Source organism: Macaca fascicularis, chromosome 5, assembly GCF_037993035.2.
Source record: "Macaca fascicularis isolate 582-1 chromosome 5, T2T-MFA8v1.1".
NCBI classification, from domain to species: domain Eukaryota; kingdom Metazoa; phylum Chordata; class Mammalia; order Primates; family Cercopithecidae; genus Macaca; species Macaca fascicularis.
This window is the reverse complement of record NC_088379.1, coordinates 189,108,578-189,133,149: the sequence shown is the minus strand read 5'-3', so window position 1 is coordinate 189,133,149 and position 24,572 is coordinate 189,108,578. Positions and strand designations below refer to the sequence as shown.

At 42.2% G+C, this 24,572-nt stretch overlaps 1 long non-coding RNA gene across 1 annotated transcript; it reads left to right on the top strand.

Annotated features, from left to right (window-relative positions):
- The first annotated feature begins 1,389 nt into the window (after window positions 1-1,389).
- LOC107129867 (uncharacterized) lies at window positions 1,390-7,735 on the top strand. The gene is made up of 2 exons (XR_010587096.1): window positions 1,390-1,516; window positions 6,330-7,735. It is a non-coding gene; the product is annotated as an uncharacterized lncRNA (long non-coding RNA).
- The last annotated feature ends 16,837 nt before the right edge of the window (window positions 7,736-24,572 follow it).

Here is a 24,572-nt window from a genome sequence, read left to right as displayed (position 1 = left end):
AGGCTGTCGGAAACAGGGCATTGCGTCCAGGCTAAGTGGCTTGCCAGATGCAAGATCATCTGTTTTCCTGTTTCTAAAAAGGAGATAACGTCATAAGGTTACTGTCAGGATTAAAATGAAAAATGATAGAGCATGCCTGTCGCATCATAGGAATTTGATAAATGTTGGTTTCTGTCTTTAAACTTCTTTGAAATATGCCATCCCCCACCCTTGTGATGGCCTCATAGGCAGTTGCATCCCTTGAACTCTGTTCTGGACCACTGGCCACCCCTGCCTCTGCCTCACGCATCTGTCACTGCCGTGGGAGGGGTCTACGAGGCACTGGGTGACTCAGCCAGGTGCAGAGGCAGACATGAGGCTCCGTGGCAAGGCTGTGGGATTGTCCCTTGCAAAACAAGCCTCCCTTCCCTTTCTATCTTTATGACTACCCTTGCTGTTCTGTCACCTGATTTTATGTGAGAAACCAATGCTGGGGTAGGAACAAAGTTTCCTGCTGATCTCTGACCATGCCTCATTTGTTGGAGTGGTTCTGAGCTGTCACATCCTCCCACTTGCCCCCTCCCCAGGGCTGTTCTTGGAGACAGCAGCATGATTTGAGCCCACGAAGGAACAATCAGGCTCAATAAACCTAAGAGAAAATCTAAGAATAATCTAATGTTCTCAGTGCTCAGGTCTAAAGAGGAAGTGACCTCATTTCATGAGGGACAGTCATTGCTAGTTTAATAGGATAACCTTTCTCATTATCACAGATATAGCAGACTAGGTGTGTAATCATAGATAAAATAAAAAATTGTAGACAATTTTGAAGAAAAAACCAGGAGTATCTTTTGAGATTACTTAAGGGAATACAAGGAATCTATATATCCCTTGGCATAAGATGCCCCATACAGTGTGTCCAGCCCATCAGGTATTTCATGAAGCACTTTCAAGTGGATAAGAGGTAGGAGACCAGAAAGATTCCACTGGTATTCTGCAAAGTGGAGTGTGAAATGCAAAGTTGTTTTTTTTGTTTGTTTGTTTTTTTTTTTTCCTGCCAGAATTTATACATCCGATGCCAAACCTAAGGAATAAAGGAGTAAATGGCCAGAAGGAAGAGGGATTTGATTGTCAGATGGTTAACTGTGGTGTGACAGTATTCCATTAAGAATTTTGAAACATTCAACCTAAGTTCGCTTTGCTTAAACAAAACCCAAACGGAAAGCATCTAGAGATGCACACACGCAGCAGCGCTCTGCGAAATGTCTGTGTTTCACGTGGGGCTGCCTATTTGCCTGACGAATCTCAATTCCACCCCACTCTCCCTGCCCTTCTCTGTAGGAGCTGGAAGCCTGCAAACTACATTTCCCAGAATACTCAGCCAGCTTACTTCCCAGTAGCCTCTGCCAATGGGAAACACTGGTGGGAGCTTGGAAGGAGGGTAGAAGGGAGAAAGAAGCTGATTTTATTTCTCCTTCTGCTGAAGTCTCTGGCAGTGGCAGCAGTAGCAGCAGTTGCGGCAATAGCAGTAGCGGCGGCGGTAGGTGACTGAGTTTCTGCTCAGGTGAAGTTTCAACAGCAGTGGGGGCAGGGGGTGCTCTTGCAGCCTCTGCAGCAGGGCATTCCTGGGCTCTGGCAGCATCAGCATCCGTGACAGGCAGCCCTTGGTGGGAGTTTAGTTTCTTGGCTTCCTGAAAGATTTCCAGTAATGGCCGTGGAGCAGCGAGTATCACAGCCGGCCCAGCCACAGAGCAGTCACCGACTCTGTCTGGATCGCACCATTTTTCCTTTCGTTCAGCCAGCCTTAGGATGGTAGTAGCTTCCTGCGGTTACTAATCTCGGAATGATCTCGGCTTTCCCCTTTTGTTCTCCTCCAGCCCTTCAACACATTTACAGACCATTTCTGAGGTTAACTTTCTTCTACTTGAAATTCCTAGAGTAGTATCCGTTCTGCTGACTGGACATTATCCAGTACACACATTTATAAAGTAAACGCAAATTTTAAGGCAAATCAAATACAATCTCATTTTGTTTAATTCCTCACCCCAGTTGCATTTGTGGGCTTATAAAAGGAAAGAGTAAGCAAGTCTTTCTCTCAGAAGTTTGACAACAAAACTCAGTTCCTTGTCACATACCCTGCAGCATCCACCAAAGAGGTCACCATGACAAGTATTCTTGAACAAGAGACTTTCTTTTGAGAGATCTCTGTTCATAACCATAATGACATTAATAGTAGGTACCCGTTCAATAAGTGTCTTTTATATATTAGGCATTTCAAATATGTTATTTCATTTAATTATCAGTTATAATAATTGTCTATCTATCTATAGACAGGGTCTTGCTGTGTCACCCAGGCTGGAGTGCAGTGGCAAGATCTCAGCTCACTGCAGCCTTGACTCCCCAGGCCCAAGTGATCCTCCTACCTCAGCCTCCTGAGTAGCTGGGACTACAGGCATGTGCCACCATGCCCAGCTGATTTTTGTATTTTTTTGCAGAGATGAGGTTTCACCATATTGCCCAGGCTGGCTTTGAACTCCTAGGCAGAAGCGATTCACCTGCCTCAGCCTCCCAAAGCGTTGGGATTTCAGGCATGAGTCACCACACCCAGCCTAATGGCTTTTATTAGCAATTGATAAACTAGGCAGCACTTAGTCGATAAAATAGACAAGAGCTGCACTGGGAATGGCAGAACAGTAGGATTTTGTAAGGTGGTTTGAGCAGGAACAAGGAAACAGTATAGTACAAAAAAGCAGATTGGTTAATATCCGCTTACTTGGTTATTTCCGGTTATCTTGGTTGCTTCAGGTTGCTTTCCTTGTGTGGATTGAAGCAGAGGGAACTTCCTTTATCATGCTGACTCAGGTCGACTGGACCCTCCCCCCCTTTTTTTATGGCAACCTGGCCTGTTTTGGGATTTTCCTGTTTTTAAAAGTTTTAATTTGATTACGTGGCACTTAACATGAGTGACTCCATTTTGGGTTGGCCTGTTGGAGCCCAGTGCAGGAATTCAGTCCAAAACAATGGCCTCCCCCAAATTTTATTTAACAGTGGCTGTGCACCCCTCTCTTTTTAGTATGCATACCTTTTGCCATGTGACTAAGCCATCCTTCCTATCTGGTGTTGCAGTCGATTTCTTCACTCCCCAGAGTTTAAGATGGTCTTGTGAATTACTCTGGCTTACAAAATGAGCCAGAAGAGATATGTGAGTTCCAGAGGCCAGACTCAAGAGGCCTGGCAAATTCTGCCTTCACCCACTTGGAACATTGTCCTTTAAAGGCCCTGAAAGCAGCAGATCTTGCCATTGGAGGATGAGAAGCCACATGAAGAAGAAAGAAGACGCCCCAGACAGCAGTGCAGTACCACCTTCCAGAGATGCGAGTGTGACCGTCTTTGGTCTTCTAGCCCAACTGCTTTCCCTGAATGCAATGCATAAGCAGGCCAGGCAAAACTAGAAGGGGAAGCTGCCCAGCTAACCCACAGAATTATGAGAGATAAAAAATCATTGTCTTAATTTGTTTGCATTTCCTAGAATTTTAAATAACTGAAAACATGCATTAAGAACTCTTTTTCTCTGGCTGAGTATGGTGGCTCATGCCTGTAATCCCAGCACTTTAGGTGGCCAAGGTGGGTGGATTACCTGAGGTCAGGAATTTGAGACCAGCCTGGCCAACATGGTGAAACCCCGTCTCTACTAAATATACAAAAATTAGCTGGGCATGGTGACCGGCACCTGTAATCCCAGCTACTCGGGAGGCTGAGGTGGGAGAATCGCTTGAACCCGGGAGACAGAGGTTGCAGTGGGCCGAGATCACGCCACTGCACTCCAGCCTGGGCGACAGAGCGAGACTCCGTCCCAAAGGGGGGAAAAAAAGAACTCTTTTTCTCCAGCTTCTCCCACTTAGCATAATTATGTTGAAATTCAGCTGTGTTTTCCTGTGTATCAATAATGTATTTCTTTATATTGCCAAGTAGTAGTCCATTGTATGTATACACCATAGTGTGTGTATCCATTCAACCATTGAAAGACATTAGGGTTGTTTTCTGTTTTGGGTTGTTAAAAACAAAGGTTTCATGAACAATTATCTACAAGTCTTTCTGTGGATATAAGTTTCTATTTCTCTTAGGTAAGTATCTAAGGTCATAAAATAAGTATATACCTAAATTTTGAAGAAACTACCAAACTGTTTTACAAAATGGTTGCATTATTTTACATTCTTACCAGCCATGTATGAGGGTGTCAATTCCTTCACATTCTTGTCAAAACTTGGTTAATTTTGACCATTCTAAAAACATGTAATGGGTCTGGGCGCGGTGGCTCACGCCTGTAATCCCAGCACTTTGGGAGGCCGAGGCGGGTAGATCACGAGGTCAGGAGATCGAGACCCTCCTGGTTAACACGGTGAAACCCCATCTCTACTAAAAATACAAAAAATTAGCCGGCTGTGGTGGTGAACGCCTGTAGTCCCAGCTACTCGGGAGGTTGAGGCAGGAGAATGGCCTGAACCCAGGAGGCAGAGCCTGCAGTAAGCGAGATTGCAACACTGCACTCCAGCCTGGGCGACAGAGTGATATTCTGTCTAAAAAAAAAAAACAAAAATGAAAACACACACACACACACAAAACATGTAATGGTATCCCATTGTGGTTTTAACTCACATTACTGTCAGAGGCATTGGAACCAGAGTGACTCCATCTTGAGCAGGGGCTGGATAAAATAAAACTGAGACCTTCTGGGCTGCATTCCCAGGAGGTGAGGCATTCTTAGTCACAGGATGAGATAGGAAGTTGGCACAAGTTACAGGTCATAAAGACCTTGCTGATAAACCCGGATGCAGTAAAGAAGCTGGCCCAAACCCACCAAAACTAAGACAGTGATGAAAGTGACCTCTGGTTGTCCTTACTGCTCATTATATGCTAATTATAATGCATTAGCATGCTAAAAGACACTCCCACCAGTGCCATGACAGTTTACCAATGCCATGGCAGCATCAGGAAGTTACCCTCTATGGCCTGAAAAGGGGAGGAACCCTGACTTCCAGGAATTGCCCACCTCTTTCCTGGAAAACTCATGAACAAGTCACCCCTTGTTTAGCATAAAATCAAGAAGTAACAATAAGTATAAGCAGCTTAGCAGCCCATGCTGCTGCTCTGTCTATGGAGCAGCCATTCCTTTATTCCTTCGCTTTCTTTGTTTTTTGTTTTTTGTTTTGTTTGTTTGTTTTGAGACAGAGTCTCACTGCGACGCCCAGGTTGGACTGCAACGGCACGATCTTGGCTCACTGCAACCTCTGCTTCCTGGGTTCAAACGATTCTCCTGCCTCAGCCTTCCGAGTAGCTGGGAATACAGCTGTGCACCACCATGCCTGGCTAATTTTTGTATTTTTAGTAGAGATGGGGTTTCACTATATTGACCAGGCTGTTCTCGAACTCCTTACTTCAAGTGATCTGCCTGCTTTGGCCTCCCAAAGTGCTGGGATTACAGGCGTGAGCCACTGAGCCTGGCCTATTCCTTTGCTATCTTAAGAAACTTGGTTTCAGTTTACTCTATGGACTCGCCCTAAATTCTTTCTTGTGCAAGGTCCAAGAACCTTCTCTTAGGGTCTGCATCAGGACCCCCTTCTGCCCTTTCTGGTAACAGTACCATAATGACAAATACTGTCGAGCATATTTTCATGTAATTGTTTGCAACTTGTGTATCTTCTTTGGTAGAGTGTCTGTTAGAATATTTTGCCTATCTAAAAATTGGGTTTGTTTTCTTATTATTGAATTTTGAGAGTGTGTTATATGTTCTGGACACAAGCCCTTTATCAGAGATATGGTTTGCAAATATTTTCTCCTAGTCTGTGACTTTTCTGTCTTAACAATGTCTTTTGAAGAGCAGGTGTTTTAGATTTTGATGAAGTCAGATGTATCAATTTATGATTTTAATAAATCATGCTTTTAGCATAGTATTTAAGATATCTAACCCAAGGTCACAAGAGTTTTTGTCTAAAGGTTTTAGTTTTAGGTTTTGCGTTTAGGTATATGATCCATTTTGAGTTAGTTTATATATATTGTACAAGGTAAGGACTGTGGTTTTTTCTTTTTGCTTATAGATTACCACTTGTGCCAACATCATTGTTGTAATGATAGGATAGAAATCACTGTCTTTTCTCCACTGACTTGCTTTTGCATCTTTGTAAAAAGTTGGTCATGCAAATGAAACTGACCCAATTTTCCCTTAGAACTGATAGGAAAAACTGTATACAGTTTTTTGTTGTTGTTGTTGTTGTTTTTAATAAACATTGAAATGGACTATCCTGGTTTTAAAACTTGCAAAACTTACGTTTGTCTTATCTGAGTTTCTTTCTCAGGAAACCAACTGTCAGGCCTCCCAGATAGTATCAGAAAGCTGAAGATTTCCAGATCACTGCATCCTAACAACACGGTGCCAGAACGCTGATTCAACTACCCGCTGCCTGTTGAGCAACTCCTACATGAACTCCTAACTTTATTTGGTTACAGAGACAGATTTTAGACTTGTCTCCCATATCCTGGCTGGCATCACCAGCAATAAAGCCTTTCTTCCTGGCAGTACTTGTTGTCTCAGTGATTGGCTTTCTGTGTGGTGAGCAATTAGACCTAAGCTGAATCCCTGGCATTCACCAACACATAAATGTGCAGTTCTGTTTCTGGACTCTCTCTTCTGCTTCATTCATCTGGTTTTCTAACTTTATGCCAAAATTGCACTAGTTTGATTACAGTTCCTTTATAATAAGCTTTGAAATAACATTATATTAGGCCTCCAAATTTGTTCTTCTTTTGAAAACTGTTTTGGCTCTTTTAGGTCCTTGCATTTCCATAAAAGTATTAGAATCAGCTTATGAATTTCTCCAAAACAAAAAAGCCTACCGAGAATTTGATTGGGATTGCACTGGATTTATAGACTAATCTGGGGAGAACTGACATCTTAACAATATTGAGTCTTTCTCCCATGAACACAGTGTATTTCTTTATTTGTTTAGGTCTTCTTTGATTTTTCTCAATGATGTTTTATGGTTTTCAGTATATAGATCTTTCAGAGTTTTGTCAGATTAATTCTTAAGTATTTAATATTTTTGACCTAATTGTAAAAGGTATTATTTCTTTCCATTTCAATTGCCAATGGGTTATTGCTAGTATATAGAAATGCAATTGATTTTGCCTATAACTTTGCTAAATTTATTTATTAGTTCTAGTAGCTTTTTCATGTGAATTCCATTGGCTAGTCTACATAGACAATCATGTTTTCTACAGATAAAGATAACAGACATCCTTGTCTTATTCTGGATCTCTGGGGGGAAATTCAGTCTTTTACCATTATGTATGGTATTAGTTTTAGCTATCTGTAGAACACCTTTTATAAGATTAAGGAAATTCTTTCTATCTTTTTTTAAGGAGGGTTTTTTTTTTTTTGAAGAGAAATGGATATTGCATTTTGTCAAATGCTTTTTCTATATTCATAAGGATGATCACATATTTTATCTTTTTCAGTGGTGAATTACATGGATTGAATGTTAAATGTTAAACCAACTTTGAATTCCTGGTATAAACCCTACGTAGTCATGATATATTACCTTTTTAATATATTGTTGGATGTGATTTGCTAAAATTTTTGTTTAAAACATTTCCAACTTTGTTTATGATGAATATTGGTTGGTTGTTTTCTTTTCTTGTAATGTCTTTGTTTGGTTTTGATGTCAAGGGAATAGTAATCTAATAAAATAATTTGGAAACTGTTCCCTCTGCTTCAATTTTTTGGGTAAGTTCATGTATAATTGGTATTATTTACTCCTTAAATGTTTAATAGAAATCATAATTGAAGCCATTTTGACCTGATGCTTTATTTATGAGAAATTAACTATAATATATTTAACAGTTATTTCGGAATGGTATTTTCTTTTGGAGTAAAGGACTTTCTTTAACATTTCCTGTACCGTGAGTCCTCTGATGAAGAGTTTTTCCAGCTCTCGTATGTCCCAAAATGTGATTACTTTGACTTTGTTTTTGGAAAATATTGTCACTGGATATAGAATTCTAGATTGATAGGGTTGTGGTTTTTTTCCTGCACTATATTTTTTCTTGTATATCTTTGATTTTAAAAAATCTGATGTCATCCTCATTTTCATTCCTTTGTTCATAGTATCTTTTTTTTAAGGTGCTTTTTGGTCTTCAAAAATCTGATTATGAAGTGTGTTGCTAAAGTTTTATTTGTGTTTCTTAGGCTTTTTTTTTTTTTTTTAACTTCTTGGATCTACGGTTTTATAGTTTTCATTAAACTTGGAAAAATTTTTGGCCATTATCTGTTGAAATATTTTTTCATGCCAACCTCTCTCTCTTCTCTTTCAGCAATTCCAGTTACATGTCTATTAGGCACTTGCAATTGCCCCATAGCTCACTGATGCTCTTTCATTAAGAAACTTTTTTCCCTCTGTGTTTCCTTTTAGGTAGCATCTTTGCTATGATTTCCATTTCACTTTTTTCCCCTTCTTCAATAGCTAATCTGCTAGTAATCCTATATAGGTTTTTTTTTTTTTTTAATCTCAATATTGGACTTTCCATCTGTAGATGATTGAGTCTTTTCTAAATCTTCCATGTCTCTATTTGACCTTTTAAACATTTAGAATACAGCTACAGTAACTGTTTTAATGTCCTTTTCTGTTTATTCTATTGTCTGTGTCAGTTCTGTTTTGATTTCAGTTTATTGATTATTCTCTTCATTATAGCTAATGTTTACCTCCTTCTTTTCGTGATGAGTAAGTTTTTATTTGATGCCAGCCACTATAATTTTATCTTTTTGGGTCTTGGGTATCTTTGCAATCTTATAAATGTTCTTCAGCTTTGTTTGGCAATACAGTTAAGATACTTGGAAACACTTGAATACTTAAAGTCTTGCTTTTAAGATTTTTTAGGTGGTACTACAGCAGTGCTCAGTTTAGGCATAATTATTCCCCACTACTAAGTTAAGACCCTTCTGTGTGCTCTATTTATTGCTTCAGGAATCATGGTCTTAAATGTGGCTGGTAAGAATAGGTACTATTTCTAGCTGTGTCTGAGTCTCAGACATTATTTCTTCTAACCCATTCACGTGGCTCTCAGCCTTGGGTAGTTTTCTGTCATGCATGCACCAACCAATATTCAGAGGAATACTTAAGGAGGTCCCTCTGCAAAACCCTAGAACGCTCTGTGCACAAATCTCTTCTCTCTGGGAATCTGCTTGTGAGTTCTCACTGCTCTGGTTTTTCCAACCCTCAGCTCTGTCTCCCCAACTCAGGGAGGCCTTGGGGCTCCACCAGGGTTCCCTCTCCCTATATCGTTGCCTCAAAACTCTTTCAAGGTAGTAAAATTTGGCCACTGTATGGATGATATTATTTATGTCTCATCTCTTAAGTATCAAAGTATCATCCTTAATTGCCTGGTGTCCAGTACCTTAAAATTGCTATTTAATGTATTTTGCTTTTTTTTTTTTCATTTCAGGGAAGAAAAAAAACTCATTCAATCCATCTTGAATGAGTGTATGTATTAGTTTTCATGCTGCTGATAAAGACATACCTGAGTCTGGACAATTTACAAAAGAAAGAGATTTAATAGACTTGCAGTTCCATATGGCTGGGGAGGCCTCATAATCATGGTGGAAGGCAAGAAGGAGCAGGTCACATCTTACGTGGATGACAGCAGGCAAAGAGAGTTTGTGCAGAGAAACTCCCATTTTAAAACCATCAGATCTCCTGAGACCCCTTCACCATCACGAGCACAGCATGGGAAAGACGAGCCCCCGTGATTCAACCATCTCCCACCGGGTCCCTCCAACAACATGTGGGAATTATGGGAGCTACAAGATGAGATTTGGGTGGGGACACAGAGCCAAATCATATCGGGGTAGAATGGTATTAAAGAAAAAGATTTTCTGACACTTATTAAAGCAGGAAGAAACATGTTATTCAAGATTATCGCAATAGGTATCAAGACTGTGGCAACAGGATAGAGGAAATGGTTGAGCTCAACTCTGAATACAGCAAAAACCACTGGAGATTTATAGCCAATGAGCAGAATGGGAGGAGAAGAGTCAGTGGATGGAAAATTACTAAGAGGAGAAATCAAAGGTGGGAGGATCTTCCCTAAACTGACTTAGCAGGACTCTTGTCACAACTGGACCAGGCAGGCTGAAGACAGGATGCAAGGACAGAGCTTGTTGAAAAGAGGCCTCAGAGGAGCTCGTCTACAGTTTGGTCAAGGGAGGGTCTTTCCTGGTCCCTCCTCTTGTTCAAGGGAAAAAGAGACCTTCTTCTTTCCTTTGAACAATATAAGTCAATTTCTCATTTGGTGACCTTTTTTCCATTAAGGACAAGCTGAGCCCCCTGTCGAAACTTGGTAGCAGGGCAACCAGTTGAGAACATTTCTAGATGTCAAAGCATCTTTTGATGATGGGGTGAGGACTACAGTGGCTATCCCATGGATTTTCTGGTTTGCAGTTTGAATGTCTTTGGCAATGGCATAGACATCAGTGTCATAGTCATGGTTATTTTTCCGAGCAGAGTGTAGAGGCATCCAACTTCATCTTGAAGGGCTTCTTTAGACAGTCACAATAAAGATCTGGGAAGTTAGGTTTTAGTTCTCATTGATGCCAAATCAGGACAGTGGGAGAAAAATTTAAAACCTCAGTTTGGAGAGTGGTAGCCAGATAGTAAAGGGAACTAGAAGAACTGAGAATCTGGTAAGGACTAACAAGCTATGCATGATGACAGCATCCCATTCAATTTACAAGTAGATAACAAAACCTGAAAGATAAGGACAGGACCAGAATCATAACCCGTAAGAAGCTGCTATAGTTTTTATAAAATATCTTTCTACTGTCATCCCCCTTTTTTGATCCAAGTTAACCAAAGTAAGATTATTCTTGTTTACAAAGTAAGTCTTGTCTCATTACATTTGACCTACTTATTTACATAATTGCAGCAAGAATGGCAACTGACCATATAGGCTTTTTTAAGTTTCCATTGCTGGAACTTTTTACAAGTAATCTCAGATTATGCTTTCAAGAGTTCTTGAAGCTATAAAGCCAAGTCAAGCACTACCAGGCCTTATCTGCAATGCCTAGAGATTCAGATGGGTTCCTCTCTTCTTGAGGTCCTAAAAATATTCTGAGTTTCTTTGGCCTGCCAGAAAGTCACCTTCCTGACTCAGCTGCGAGGTGGGGACCTCCATAAGCCAGGTTCCAGGCGGGCTTTCCAGGAGGCCTTCATACGCATTGGCTCCATAAACTTAACCTTAGTTCCTCGAAACTGTCTGTTCATATGTGATTTTATGTCTTCTTCTCAGTTGGAAATGCAGAAATCACCCGTCTTCTGCATTGATCAGGCTGGGAGCGGCAGACCGGAGCTGTTCCTATTCGGCCATCTTGGAACAGACCCCCATGTCTTATTCTCAAATAAGACATTTTAGTCAAAGCCTTGATTATCTAACCAATTTTTAAAATTATGTTCCGTTACAAAAAGGACAGATTCTTACTGAACCCATATAAAATATTATATCACCATTGATATGGTTTGGATCTGTGTCCCCACTCAAATCTGATGTTCAATTGTAATCTCCCAGTGTTGGAGGTGAGGCCCAGGGCTAGGTGATTGGATCTTGCGGACATTTTCTCACGAATGGTTTAGCATTGCTGACCCCGTAGTGCTGCTCTTGTGATGGTCAGTGAGTTACCATGAGATATGGTTGTTTAAAAGTGTGTAGTGGCTGGACACGGTGGCTCGTGCCTATAATCCCAGCACTTTGGGAGGTCAAGGCGGGCGGATCACCTGAGGTCGGGAGTTCGAGACCAGCCTGACCAACATGGAGAAACCCCGTCTCTACTAAAAATACAAAATTAGCTGGGTGTGGTGGCACATGCCTGTAATTCCAGCTACTCGGGAGGCTGAGGCCAGAGAATCGCTTGAAACCGGGAGGCGGAGGTTGCCGTGAACCGAGATCGTGCCGCTGCATTCCAGCCTGGGCAACAAGAGCGAAACTCCATCTCAAAAGAAAAGAAAAAAGTGTGTAGCACTTCCCCACTCTCTCTTTCCTCCTTCTGCTCTGGGTACGTGACGCAGCTCGCTGCCCTTCTGCCTTCCACATGACCCAAAGTTTCCTGAGGTCTCCTGAGAAGCAGAAGCTGCCATGCTTCCTGTGTAGCCTGCAGAGCTGTGAGCCAATTAAACCTCTTTTCTTTATAAATTACCCAGTCTCAGGTATTTCTATATGGCAATGTGTGAACAGACTAATACAACCATGAACATAAAAATACTCAGTAATAGTTTCTGAATTATGGAAGGATTAGGAAAAAAAAGTTCCATTTTTGTTATAGAAATAGAGCTACTAAATTGTTACATATTATAGCTAACTTAAGAGAAAAAGAAAAGGGGTTCCTTATTTCCAGAAAATAGAACATTAAAAACAAGCAATGTTCCAAACAAAAAGCCATAAAAATTATAATCCTTCTTTAGTTGATTCAGTCCTATGTAATTAATTCTTGTTTTGCTTGATCATGGGTTAGTAGTGTCATGAATCTGTCAGCTTCTCAACTAGAGTTTTGAAAGCCCTCACTCAGTCCAGCGGTATGATATTTAAGTTTTTTAGGCCATATCCGTATCAGATGGGGGCTGGGGAGGTTAATGGGTAGAAAATTATTAAGAGAAGTAATTACCAAGAAAAATATCAAGGGGAGGAGAATTCTTGCTAAACTGACTTTAACAGGATTCTTGCTGACTGCAGACCAGTGTGATCAGAGGTCAAGATTGGGGGATTCTCACTAAACTGGCTTAGCAGGATCCCTGCTGAAAGTGGACTAGGTACGCTGAAGCCTGGGCCCAGGGATGAAGCCTATTAAAAAGAGGGCTGAGAGGGGCCTTCTAAAGTTTGGTCACTGAGAATGTCTTTGTCAAGGGCCCTCCATATGTAGTACTTATGATGGTATTTTGTCTGGCATTCATAGAGTTAATATTGTGTGCCTTTCATAGCAAATCAAAGAATATCAGAGCATTTAAGAGTATCAAGGTATCATGTTGACCTTGGAACTGATAGCTTGAAGCAAAAAAATAAAAAATTTATGCTTAATTCCTCTGATAAGCGCTTGCAATAACTGAACTCTAAACCTGGTAACCGTCACCTCCATCACAAGGTTGATGGAAGGCACAGTTAAGAAGAGAAAGCCGTAACTGTTTGAAGATGGGCAGATTGTGACCAAGACTCCAGACCCTAAGGGCGGGAAAGAGACAGGGCTTTCCTAAGTCTTGAGCCCAGGTGTATGCCTGGATCCCCAGTCTGGGCCCTGCAAGAAACAATCAAAGATCCTAGCAAAAATGTTATACTGTTTCAATTCATGTTTAAGAATGCCGGCATAGGTAGTGGCATTTATCTCTGGGTTTTTAATTGACAACCGGGAGCAGCGAGTCAATATTGAAGGGCCCTATTCAGGAATGAATCCACACTCCAGGGATGGTCTGTTGGAATTCGAAAGACTATTAAGAAGCTCCACCTTCGGGAGGCCGAGGCGGGCGGATCACAAGGTCAGGAGATCGAGACCATCCTGGCTAACATGGTGAAACCCCGTCTTTACTAAAACTACGAAAAATCAGCTGGGTGTGGTGGCACACGCCTGTAGTCCCAGCTACTCGGGAGGCTGAGGCAGGAGAATCGCTTGAACCCGGGAGGCGGAGCTTGCAGTGAGCCGAGATCACATCACTGCACTCCAGCCTGGGTGACAGAGCCAGACTCCGTCTCAAAAAATAAAAAAATAAAAAATGAAAAAAAGAAGAAGCTCCTACTCTGGAGTCAGCTGTAAGAACTTCCTCTATCCTCAATGAACACCAACAGCTTTGCTATCTGGCATGATGGATTTTGGAAGTCATTTTCATTGGTGAAGTAAGAGTTGTTCGATATATTGTGGGCTGAATGGAAGCACCGTATCAGGTTGCATCTCCTTGCACAAACAGGGTGTTATGACCTAGAAAGCCTAGTGGGTAATGTATGCCCTTCCCAATGTTGTCTCTGGTTTGGGATTTGAATCAGGACTTGTATCCACAGCTCCTAGGAAGGTTCCTGCACCTGACCCTGACTAGACATGAAACTAAGTCATGCTGTTCGAACACTGTCACATCTGCCTTAAGTGAACCTGTTATGCAAGGCACCTGTCAGTGCGCCAGCAGAACAAAGCACCAGTACTTGGTTGAGTTTACAGAACTGGTTGTACCATGTTTTTGAGCCTGCTGGCTTCTAAATGTTTATTTTATGGCTGAATTCAGTCTGAGACTTGCTTTCATTGTAACGTACTGCCTGGTAATGAAGCTAAGGAGACCTGTAGCGCTCACCTACCTCTATTATGGGCCCACATACATGTGTTTGTGTTTCTTAGCTTAGGCAGGTTTCAGAAGCCCCGAGGCAGGAGTAAAGCATGGTTAAGGACTCTTGTTGTAGCAGAAATGTTGCTTACTATCTTTCTATGCCCCTTTGTATTTCTGCGTATTGGTTCTTCCCCACTAATAATAAACCGCCTCAGTTCTTTTCTTAGAAGGATGTTGAACACGAACTATATGGCATTGAGCGAGGGATGAATTAAAAGGGAGCTCCCTGGAACTCCAGGAACTGTTTTCAAAATGTGCCTGTTTGTGTTTATATGGTAATGTTTGGCTGAATCCATTTCACCTTTTGAGTAACACTTAAGGCAAAGCTGAAATTCTTGGAGTCAACAAAACCCCCAAGGCTACAATTTCTACCCAGCCTGAGTGCAGACTGTTTTTCTTTAGTTTCAAAAAGCATGGAAAACTTCCTGCATTCCAGCTTATTTTTGCATTGAGGCTGGTATTTCATGTGTTTGTTCTTTTACTTTCTTTAAGCACCACAGCCCAGTGTTGCGTGAGTACTGCTTTCTTTCTGCTCCCAGTCTCACATCTTCTTCTTCTTCTTTTTTTTTTTTTTTTTTTTTTTGAGACAGAGTTTTGCTCTTGTCACCCAGGCTAGAGTGCAGTGGTGCAATCTTGGCTTACTGCAACCTCCACCTCCTGCGTTCAAGTGATTCTCCTGCCTCAGCCTCCTGAGTAGCCGGGATTACAGGCATGTACCACCAGGCCCAGCTAATTTTTGCATTTTTAGCAGAGATGGGGTTTCACCATGTTGGTCAAGCTGGTCTCAAACTCCTGACTTCAGGTGATCTGCCTGCCTCAGCCTCCTAAAGTGTTGGGATTACGGGTGTGAGCCAGTGCGCCCGGCCCCAGTCTCTCATCTTTGTACCACACATATAACTTTGGTTTTGTAAGTAAGAAAATGCTTACTCCTTGCTGTTAACTACACTGTGAGATTCCTTTTGAGAACCCCACAAATAAAGTCAATAAAACCATCAGGAATCCTTAGACTCATTAAAATTCTAGACCCTGTAAAAACAATATTTCCTGTTGAATCTTAACATGAACAAAGTGATCAACCGAGAGTCAAACGTGACTGTGGGATGAGCGAGTTTGGACATTAACCACATGATGTGTGGAGGAGGCCCATCTCTTGTTGACACTTGCTTGTCCATGCGACACTGCTGCTTTCCTGACACGCACTCATGAATACCACGTGTGTGTGTGTCATGGCAAGTGCACACCACCAAGCAGGCTTGGGGACTGACCTGGCCGCGTCGCTGCAGTGAAAGGTCATGCGGAAAAAGCTACCATTCATTTAATTTTTTTCACTTCTCACCTTGAACTCAGCTTTGTGACCACTCTGTGAAAACAAAACCAACACAGATATCCTGCCACGGAATTGCCATGTGTTAAAAGATTCCACAGAGCTGTTATTGCACAGCAAACAGTGTTTTCAGAAAGGGCCTTTGCTCCCTGTTAGTGGCAAAATGAACATTCCCTTAGGAGGGCAGGTCCCTTTCCTCGAAAGGCCAGAGGATGGGAATGGGGAAGGGGGTTGACTGTCTGATTGGGATTTATGCCAGTGGAGTGCAGCCAAGTTGTGTTAATAAAGGCCTTATTCTTCCTCAAGTCAGAGTGGTACTACTGGGAGCGCCGAGGCGGTTCTCTGGATGCACTAAACTACAGGGATCCTTCTTTTGTACACGCTTGAATATTTATCATTAGGTTTGATGTAGTGGAAAGACTCGTGGATTTGGAACCGGAAACTCTGAACGAGAAGACACTTGTACAGGAGGAAATGTATGTTCCTCGCCCATCCCAGGTTCAGGGCTGAGGCCCATACAGGAAAAGACAGATTAAGAAGAGAAAAGTATACACATTTAGTTAATCTAAGTTCTACTTGACACGGGGGCCTTCATAAGGAAATGAAGACCCAGAGAAACAGTTCAACCTGGCTTCTTTTGTATAGCAGGTGTGATGAGGAGTGGCCGGGTGTGCGGAAACGTGATAGGGGGAAGGGTGTAATCTGATGGTAATAAACTGGGGGAAACTGAGCAAGGCCCGTTTGTTCAGCTTCTTCTCTCTCTTCAGAAATAAGGATGTTCCCTTTCTCCGGATCTGGGGAGGGCATTCCTCAAAGGAGGGCCCAAGCCTGGGTTTGGTAAACAGTTTTCAATTCGATGACTGTTAATCATTCATTTATCTGCATGTTCAATGACATCAGTACTTGCTGTGTTCTTCCTATGTGCTGGTCACCAGGTTTTATAGATGAACAAAATGAAGCTCAGAGGATAATCACTTCTCCAGTGGCAGCTGCTAAGAAACAAAGCTGGGATTTGACCTTCTGGTTCAGGAGAAGGTCAGAAAATCCTTCCTAGGTTTTATGACCTGATTCAGGAGGAAAGGTGAGGGGAAAGGTGAGAGGGAGCTTCTTGCACGTGCCGTCTCTCAGATTCTTTCAGCTTAAGATATTCAGTGTGTCAAGGTACCACAGTTTGGGGTAGCATGTCCTGAACCCTGTTGTTACTTAACCATTCTGAACCTAGAGCTATCTTTTGTAAAATGCAGATAATATCTCACACCTTACAGGACAGTTTAATCAGAGGAATAAATAAAAGTGCCTATGCAGGTACCTGGAGCATAGTACATGCTCAATAAATGTTTTTGCTCTCAATCTAATTTTAAAATTAATTATATCGGTATAATCCTTGCGTGGCTCTTATTTAATTTTTATGTTTGACTCCCCAAGGAAGTTGTAAATACATCCTTGAGGGAAGGGACCTTAGATTGTCTTTTTTTGAAAAGTCAACAGCAGTAAGTGAAACAAATCACTGTACATTGAATTTTTTTGTCAAATGAGTGTCACTGTTTTCTAAAAGTACTTAAAAAACACTGGTATTATGCAACTTCCTCCTAGCTCTGGAGACATCCTGGAGGTCACCCTTATGACTCAACTAAGAAAGCCCCTCAGGACTGAGGAGGGGACAACTGGGATGTAGTTGGAAATTGAGAGGGTGATGGAGAAATCCGCTCTGCGTACTGTTCTCTAGGAACAGCCGGGGCACACATGCTGCTCTTGTTCATCACCTCGTCAGCCATGAGGCTGCCCCTTTGCTCTTGCTTTTAATACACTAGCACCTGTGCAGGAAAACAGAAGAAAAGAACACACATTCTTCAGGCGTTTGTGATTCCTCCTGTGTTCATTCGAGTGAACTAGAGAACCAGAGCTGGGAAAACCCCTGTGGCTATGCATGCAAAGGCACGCACACAGGTGACTCCTGTCTGGGTACTAGCTGGAACAACAAACACAATGTTATATGTTCTCTGAGGGCCACGTGGTTGAACTTGAGTCTGAGAAAGCATCTTGTCTGATGGGTTCACCCAGAAGCATCTCAGGTCAGGACAGAAAAATCCTGACATCAGGAGCATCCATGATGCTTTGCCCTGACCACTGGTCACCCTGAGTGTGGTGGAAACTAGATTTACTCTGGCTATTGAGGCATGGTTTTTCTCCTGCTCTCTTTAATAGACCTTCCTTCTTTCACTAAAAATGAGGTTGAGAAAGTACGTTGAGGCTTAAATATTTCAACAAGACAGAGCGTCCAAAGCCAGGAGCTTCCCAGTATTTCTGAAGCTCTTTCCGCTTTTCCAGAATCAACCCCCTTTTTCTATTTACTGTCATCCGTTAAAACATAATGCTCTGTCAACACCACTGTTTCTGTTTTGAATCTTCCAAGCCTGGGTTTGGTAAACAGTTTTCAATTCAATGACTGTTAATCATTCATTTATCTGCATGTTCAATGACATCAGCACTTGCTGTGTTCTTCCTATGTGCTGGTCACTGGGTTTTATAGATGAACAAAATGAAGCTCAGAAGATAATCACTTCTCCAATGGCAGCTGCTAAGAAACAGAGCTGGGATTTGAAAGAAACTACTGAGACTTTAAGTCCCATGCATTTTATTCAATACACCTAATTTCAACATCTAGCAAAAATAGAAAACTGATGATAACCTACCTGTAATTATGGATCCTTTCACTCTTTTTTATTTTAATTTTTTTTGAGGCAGTCTTGCTCTGTGGCCCAGGCTAGATTGCAGTGGTATGATCTCGGCTTACTGCAACCTTTGCCTCCTGGGTTCGAGCAATTCTCCTGCCTCAGCCTCCTGAGTACTGGGACTACATGCATGTGCTACCACTCCCAACTAATTTTTGTAGTTTTAGTAGAGATGGGGTTTTGCCATTCTGGCCAGGCTGGTCTCAAACTCCTGACCTTAGGTGATCTGCCTGCCTTGGTCTCCCAAAGTGCTGGGATTACAGGAGTGAGCCACTGCACCTGGCCTATCCTTTCACTCTTAAAGGAACTTTTCCAGCTATTTCACCCAATTGGCTGCCAGCATTACCTTCCTAAATAACTTTGTCTTTATCATCTCTAGGCCAACATACCATCAGTTCAGGAGGGAAAAAATAGGTTTGAGATTAGAGATTGGGAATATTGGTTCAGAGGCCAGTTCTTAATTGCAAGATCTCCTATATTTTTAATCATACTTGTAGGGGAGGAAAAACATTTGTTCTCTACTCTCCTATATTCAGTGGTTGGGGGTGCTGTGAATTAAATTCGCACAAGACAGACCAACAAGAGAGAAAAACAGGTATAATTATGTCTGCTAGCACAGGAATTCACAATGAAATGTGACTCGAAGAGGCAGTTAGAATTTGGAGCTTATATACCATCTTAGACTGGACAAAGGCAAGGGGATTTTGGGCTTCTGAGATGAGAGGTAAGTTATGGGAAGGCAAAGGGATATAATGTGTAATAAACAAGTGTTGTTTAATAATGTTTGTTAAGCAGATAAGAGTCACCTCAGGTGCTAAAAGTTGACTCTGGAGTATTTCTCTTCCTGGTATAGGAAAGGGAGACACCCTTACAAATGGAAATTTATGTCCTGTTTTTAGACGGAATAGGGGATGCCTGACAGCTAATTGCCTTCAGCTCAAAACAATTCGTATGCCAAAGTGGCATATTTTGGGGTGGCATGTTCTAGTTCCCATCATACCCAAGACACATGAATCTGAAGCCCTAGTTATTTGTTTTAGTACACATTACTTCCATTGTTATTTAGCTCTTTTCCAAGGTTATAAGCAACTTAGGGAGAAGAGAAGTGGTTTCTTTAGTTTTGTGTCTGTGGCATTCCCTCTTAAAAGCTACTGTTTATTTGGCACCCATGATATCTCATGTGCTTTATGTACATTACCTCCGGAACACTTCCAGGTATTATAAAAATCTCCATTTCACAGATGAAGACATTTAGCCTCAGAGAGATTAATTGGTTTACTGAAAACATTCTGCAAATATGTAGCAGAGGACTCAGGATTTGTTCCTAGATTTTTGTATTAGTCAGGGTCTTCCAGAGAAACAGAACGAATAGAATGTGTATTTAGGTATATAGAGAGATTTATTTTAAGGAATTGGCTCATGTGATTATGGAGGCTGGCAAGTCCAACGTCTGCAGGGTGAACCAGCAGACTGAAGAGTCAGGGAGGAGCCAATCCTGCAGTCCAAGTCTGAAGGCTGTCTGCTCCCAAAGTCCCTCTTGCTTGGGAGAAGGTCAGTCTTTTGTTCTATACAGGCCTTTGTGAACCCCCAACATTTGAGACAGGTCTAAATTAACTTTTAGAAAGTTTATTTTGCTACAAAAATTAGTCAGGCATGGTGGCTGCTGCCTGTAATCCCAGCTACTCAGGAGGCTGAAACAGGAGAATCACTTGAACCTGGGAGGCGTAGGTTGCAGTGAGCTGAGATCGCGCCATTGCACTCCAGCCTGGGCAACAGAGTGAGACTCCATCTCAATCAATCAATCAATAAAATAAAGTTTATTTTGCCAAGGTTGAGAAGGCATGCCCATGACACAGCCTCAGGAGTTCCTGATGACATATGCCCAAGGTGGTCAGAGCACAGCTTGCTTTTATACATTTTAGGGGGACACGAGACATCAATCAACATATGTAAAATGACCATTGGTTCAATTTGGAAAGGCGGGACAACTCGGAGCAGGGAGGGGGCTTCCAGGTCACAGGTAGGTGAGAGACAAATGGTTCCATTCTTTTGAGTTTCTGATTAGCCTTTCCAAAGGAAGCAGTCAGATCTGCATTTATCTAAGTGAGCAGGGGGATGACTTTGAATAGAATGGGAGGGAGGTTTGCCCTAAGCAGTTCCCAGCTTGAATTTTCCCTTAGCTTAGTGATTTTGAGGGCCCACAATATTTTCCTTTCACACCTTCAGCTGATTAGATGGGGCCCACCACATGGGAGAGAGCAATCTGCTTTACTCCAAGTCCCTCAGTTTAAAGGTTAATCTCATCCAAAAGACCCTCACAGAAACATGCAGATTCATGTTAAGCCACATATCGGGACACTGGCCCAGCCAAGTTGACAGAAAATTAACCATCAACATTTTCTGGTAGGAAATTTTACACTCACTTCTTTTTATCACATTAAGGTTCTTCTCAACATAGGTTAGTTAGTGACCTTGAGTCAAGTTCAAGCCACGCATGCTCACCTGGAGCAAAAGCCCCCACCCCATCTTACATGAAATGTGTAATCACCAATTTCAGGTCTTTGTTTACAAATAAAATTTCTTTTTTTTTTTTTTTTTTTTGAGATGGAGTCTTGCTCAGTCACCCAGGCTGGAGTGCAGTGGCCCGATCTCGGCGCACTACAAGCTTTGCCTCCTGGGTTCACGCTATTCTCCTGTCTCAGCCTCCCGAGTAGCTGGGACTACAGGCGCCCACCACGCCTGGCTAATTTTTTTTGCATCTTTAGTAGGACAGGGTTTCACCGTGGTAGCCAGGCTGGTCTCGATCTCCTGATCTCATGATCTGCCCGCCTCGGCTTCCCAAAGTGCTGGCATTACAGGCGTGAGTGGGTGTTTTTAAAGAGTAGAGACCTTCTCAGAGGATCCTGTCTTTGGAGCCAGCTTTAGGGACCTCTTGATTAGTTCTGGAAGACAATCTAATACAAGGAAGTAGAAGAGATGAGAAGAGAGATTAGGTTTTTATATTTAAGCAAAGCCACTTTATTCTTACTTTCTGAAATGAGAGAAAAGGGAAATATAGATAGATTGATCATGGGTCAGTAATTGATAGCACATGTAATTAAGTTTTCCTAAAGTTGCAGTTATATTTTAGCCGGCTTTAGATAGCAGTTTTGTTTTCAAGATATTTATTTATTTTTCATTAAAACCAAAAGCAAAGGCTTTAAGAAAGCTCATCTCTCAGAATGTGTTTCTGTGAGTCTGGAAGCTTTTCTTGGTGGGGCTGAGATCAGAAGCAGAGCCATCGGGTCAGCAGAGTAGTGGGGAGGGGCCGTGGAGCTGGAGGAGATGGGCTTGCGAGTGGTCTGGGATGGAAAAGCCTTGGGAACGTGGTCTGGTCGGTCCTTTCAGTCAAAGACTCCCCGAGGGAACTCTATGGCTCAAGGTGTTCCAAGTTTTCATTTATTTTAATATTTGTACTTTTTTATTGTGATGAAATAGACATGAAATTTGCCTTTTTAACCATTTTTAGGAGTCCGGTACACTGGCACTAATTACATTTACAATGCTGTGCAAACATTGTCACCGTCTATTTCCAAAAATGTTTTTGTTATTTTCATCATCCCAAACAGAAACTCCCTATCCAGGAAACAGCAGCTGTCTCTCCCCTCAGTCCCTGGTAACCTCTCTTCAACCTTCTGCCTCTATGAAGTTGCCAATTCTAGGTTCCTTGTACAAGTGGAATCATTCAGTGTTTCTTTTTTTGGGTCTGGCTTCTTTTGCTTAGCAGCATGTTTCCAATCAATGTTCATCCATGTTGTAGCCTATGTCAGAGCTTCATTCCTGTTTTTGTTTGTTTGTTCTTTGTTTTTTGAGATGGAGTCTTGCTCTGTCGCCAGGCTGGAGTGCAGTGGTGCTATCTTGTCTCACTGCAACCTCCATTTCCTGGGTTCAAGCGATTCTCCTGCTTCAGTCTCCTAAGTAGCTGGGAGGACAGGTGTGCACCACTACACCCAGCTAATTTTTGTATTTTCAGTAGAGATGGGGTTTCACCATGTTGGCCAGGATGGTCTCGATCTCCTGACCTTGTGATCTGCCTGCCTCAGCCTCCCAAAGTGCTGGGATTACAGGCGTGAGCCACTGCACCCAGCCCTTCATTCCTTTTTATGACTGAATAATATCCCATTGTAGGGATACATTTATTTATGCATTTCTTTCTTTCTTTTTTTTTTTTTTGACAGAGTCTCGCTCTGTCACTCAGGCTGGAATGCAGTGGCGCGATCTTGGCTCACTGCAATCTCCACCTCCTGGGTTCAAGTGATTCTCTTGCCTCAGCCTCCCAAGTAGCTGGGATTACAGGCACTCACCACCACACCTGGCTAATTTTTATATTTTTAGTAAAGACGGGGTTTCACCATGTTGGCCAGGCTGATCTCGAACTCCTGACCTTGTGATCTATCTGCCTCAGCCTCCCAAAGTGCTGGGATTACAGGCATGAGAAGCTGTGCCTGGCCTGCATTTATTTCTTGATCCAACTTTTTATTTGAGAAAACTGTCACTAATTTATTTTAAAAGGAGCATTTTTTTTCCCCTGATGGGTGTTAAAGTGGATATTCCTTTCTGTTGAACAGGATGTGGTATACAGGTATTAGGGTGAGGCTGATAACTAAGAGCATGCGGCATTTCTGTGAGTGGCACGAGAGCCTAATAAAAATCAGTATCTACCCTGAAATTCTAAGTGAATTTACCTTGTGCCCAGGGCTTTAACTTTTCCCTAGACTCTGGGAAAATCACACTCTCCATGGCCTAAAATTTGTGGGATGAGAAAGTTTTCACCTGGTGAAATGTTTGCAGCTGATTACATTTTGGGGGCACTGAAGTTTTTTTAAATCTAAAATCTAAAATGTGATACATATACACCATGGAACACTATACAGCCATAAAAAAGAAAGTGATCATGTCCTTTGCAGCAATGTGGATGAAGCTGGAGACCATTATCCTACATGAACTAACTACCACAGAAACAGAAACCCAAACACCACATATTCTCACTTATAAGTGGGAGCTAAACATTGAGTACACAAGGACACAAAGAAGAGAACAGCAGACACCAGGGCCTTCTGGAGGGTGGAGGGTGAGAGTGGGGTGAGGATCAAAAAACTACCTGTCAGGTACTATTCTTATGACCTGGACAGCAGAATAATCTGTACACCAAACTCCTGTGACACGCAAGTTACTTACATAACAAACCTGCATATGCACCCTGAACCTAAAATAAAAGTTAAAAGAAAGAAAAAAATCTTTGAAAACTTGTTGGCATATTAAATATTATGTGTGTGTGTGTTATATATATTTTAAGACACTGTCTCACTCTGTCGCCAGGCTGGAATGAAATGGCACGATCTCAGCTCACTGCAACCTTCGCCTCTCAGGTTCAAGTGATTCTCCTGCCTCAGCCTCCCAAGTAGCTGGGACTATAGGCGCCCGCCACCATGCCCAGCTAATTTTTGTATTTTTAGTAGAGACAGGGTTTCACCATATTGGCCAAGATGGTCTTGATCTCTTGACTTTATGATCCACCCACCTTGGCCTCCCAAAGTGCTGGGATTACAGGCATAAGCCACCACATCTGGCCAAAAGTTATGCTTTAAAAAACAAAACAAAACAAAACAAAAAAACACAAACAACTAAAATCTACACAAATGATTATTTACTCCTTAAAAATCAGGTAGGACAGCCAGGCGCAGTGGCTCATGCCTGCAATCCCAGCACTTTGGGAGGCTGTGGTGGGTGGATCACCGGAAGTCAGGAGTTCGAGACCAGGCTAGCCAACACGGCAAAACCCCGTCTCTTCTAAAAATACAAAAATTAGCCAGGTGTGGTGGCAGATGCCTGTAATCTCAGCTACTCGGGAGGCTGAGGCAGCAGAATTGCTTGAATCTGGAAGGTTGAGGTTGTAGTGAGCTGAGATAGCGCCACTGCATTTCAGTCTGGGTGACAGAGTGAGACTCTGAAAAAAAAAAAAGATCAGGTGATTTGAAGTTTTAAACCATTTGTAGAGAGGACATACTACAGAAGAGGACATGCACTTTTCCAATTGCAGAATGTCTTAATCTGATTTCCCGGAAGCCCCATGACACAGCAGAGCTCTTTTCCTGCTCATCC